At 25.8% G+C, this 3,350-nt stretch overlaps 1 non-coding gene across 1 annotated transcript; it reads right to left on the reverse strand.

Annotated features, from left to right (window-relative positions):
• Window positions 1-632: 632 nt before the first annotated feature.
• On the reverse strand, window positions 633-721 carry LOC141702644 (small nucleolar RNA snoR1). The gene has a single exon (XR_012567211.1). It is a non-coding gene; the product is annotated as a small nucleolar RNA snoR1 (small nucleolar RNA).
• Window positions 722-3,350: the final 2,629 nt, after the last annotated feature.

Here is a 3,350-nt window from a genome sequence, read left to right on the forward strand (position 1 = left end):
CGGAATCGGAAAAATTCCAGATTCCGGCAAGCTTCAAAAATCCGGCTAAAATAGACCTAGACTCATGACTTTTGAGAAGCGAAGCGAGAGCATGAAGAACTATAATCTGATACTATTGAAATAATTGACTGAATGACACCGTGAATTATGAAACCTTTAGGACCGATAAACTCACTGCAAGTACTATTTCCCAACGCCGGCCAACCAGATCGTTAGCGCCATTCTAATTCAGCAAAAAAAAATTATCACAATCCGGAAAACACAACACCAAAGGCACCTCTCCTAAAAACATTACTTAGCTTGTTGAAAGAAATCTTAGTAATAAGTCGATGAGTCAAATTGTAAAACATCAACATCCTCAAAACACATAACAATAATCGCACAAAATCAAATTGGAAAAAAACCATCCAAATATCCATATATAAGCATACAACTAAATTAAAAAAACTACATCAATCACCAAACTGAACAGTCTCATCAAAACACAAAAGCCAATAATCGATCCATATACCATTTCAAATTCATAAGGAGAGTAAAAGAGGCTGCCTTCAATTGCACTCGCATACGTATAATTCATATATACATCAACATTATATATCAAATAAATAACCAAAAATCAAATAAAAAAATATGGCTAAAAGTGTTGCTGAACGTGCTCAAGGAAAAGCAAAGTCTTTTCTCATACAAGATGTGTCAAAAAATAGCATCAATCATCTTTGCCCATAGTTAGTGTATATATAATAAGAATAGGCTCAACCAGAGAGAAAGAGAGAAAGGGAGATAGAGGAGAGAGAGAGAAGAGAGAGAAAAGCTGCTGCTAAATTAGGGTTTTGAGACAGAGAATATGTAGCCTTTTGAATGGGCTTGATTTACAAATTATTAATGCTTTCCCAGCTTGTCCATATAGGCCCTGACCCATTAAACATATAATTTACTCCTCATCGAATTGATTTTTTTTAAATAAATTGAATTGATTGTAATATATAATTCCTTTTTTAATTTTAGGACATAAATATAATAATTAATTAAATTTTTATTTAAAAAATAATATAATATATAAATATATCTTAACAACTTAATTTTAATTAAAATATGAAATTATGATTTTGGTAAATTTTATCATAAATTTTCTCAGTTTGACTAGTACAACTATTAGAATTGGTATTTTGATTTTTTTAAAAAAATATTTTTCGATTTAACTGAATGGATGTGTATTTATATTTATATATATTACTGATATAACCAATTTTACATACTAAAATAATTTTATTTGATTTGTCATTTTAACAGTGAAGTTTTAATTTGACTAGTACAACTAACTAGTGTTTATTCCAGAATTGGTGTTTTCGATTTTTCTTCAAATATTTTTCAACGATCCAACCATATGAATGTCAAAAGATATATATATATATATATATATATATATATATATATATATATATTTCAATAATCCACCCGTATAGATGTCAATTTATATATATAATAGTGATATAACCAAAATTTTATATCAAAATATTTTGATTTGGTTTACCATTTTAATAGTCAAGCTTGAGTTTGATTAGTAAAGCAAACTAGTGTTTATTCTAGAAATGGTGTTTCGATTTTTAAAAAATTATTTTTTAACAATCCAACCGTATGGATGTCAATTTATATGTATTAGTAATATAACCAAAATTTTATATCAAAATAATTTTATTTGGTTTGCCATTTTAATAGTCAAACTTGAGTTTGACTCGTACAACAAATTAGTGTTTATTCCAGAAAATGGTATTTCGATTTAAAAAAAAAAATTTCAACGATCCAATCGTATGGATGTCAATTTATATATATATATATATATATTAGTGATATAACTAAAATTTCAAATCAAAATAATTTTATTTGGTTTGCCATGTTAATAGTCACGCTTCAATTTGACTAGTATAACTAATTTGATGTTTATTCCAGAATTGGTGTTTCGCTTTTTTTTAAAAAATATTTTTCAATGAGCCAACCATATGGATGTTAATAGATTATATATGAGTGATATAACCAAAATTGTACATCAAAATAATTTAATTTAGTTTTGCCGTTTTAACAGTCAATTTCAGTTTGGACTAGTACAACTAACTAGTGTTTATTCCAGAATTGGTGGTTTCGATATTTTTAAAATATTTTCATGATCCAACCATATGAATGTTCCATAGTATATATATATGAGTGATATAACCAAAATTTTATATCAAAATAATATTTTTTGGTTTGCCATTTTAACAGTCCAATTTCAGTTTGACTAGTCCAACTAAATAGTGTTTATTCCAGAATTGGTGTTTCAATATTTTTTAAAAATATTTTTCATGATCCAACCGTATGGATGTCATAGATATATATGAGTGATATAACCAAAATTTTATATCAAAATATTTTTATTGGTTTGCCATTTTAACAGTTAAGCTTCGGTTTGACTAATACAGCTAACTAGTGTTTATTCCAAAATTGGTGTTTCGATTTTTAAATATTTTTTTAAAGATCCAAAAGTATGGATGTCAATGTATTATATATATTAGTGATGTAACCATACGTTAATATCAAAATAATTTTTTTTTTTGGTTGTCATTTTAACAGTCACAGCTTCTGTTTAACTAGTACAAAATAATTGGTGTTTTATCCGGAATTGGTGTTTCGATTTTTTAAAAATATTTTTCAACAATCCAACGTATGGATGTCGATAGATATATATGAGTGATATAACCAAAATTTTATATCAAATAATTTTATTTGGTTTGCCATTTTAACAGTCAATTTCAGTTTGACTAGTACAACTAACTAGTGTTTATTCCAGAATTGGCGTTTCAATATTTTTTAAAATATTTTTCAATGATCCAACTGTATGGATGTCAATAAATATATATATTGGTGATATAACCAAAATTTCATATCAAAATAAATTTATTTGGTTTGTCATTTTAACAGTCAAGCTTTAGTATAACTAGTACAACTAACTGCTGTTTATTCCAGAATTGGTGTTAGATTTTTTAAAAATATTTTTCAAAGACCCAACCATATGGATGTCGATATATAATATATATATATATATATATATATATATATGAGTGATATAACCAAAATTTAACATCAAAATAATTTTATTTGGCTTGTCATTTTAAAAGTCAAGTTTCAGTTTAACTAGTACAACTAACTAGTGTTTAATCCTGAATTGGTGTTTCGATTTTTTTAAAAATATTTTACAACGATCCAAGCGTATGGATGTCAAAAGATATATATATATATTATATATATATATATCTATTAGTGATATAATTAAAATTTTTCATCAAAATAATTTTATTTGGTTTGTCATTTTAAAAGTC

The sequence above is a fragment of the Apium graveolens genome, unplaced genomic scaffold, assembly GCF_009905375.1.
Source record: "Apium graveolens cultivar Ventura unplaced genomic scaffold, ASM990537v1 ctg5402, whole genome shotgun sequence".
In the NCBI taxonomy this organism is placed as follows: Eukaryota; Viridiplantae; Streptophyta; class Magnoliopsida; order Apiales; family Apiaceae; genus Apium; species Apium graveolens.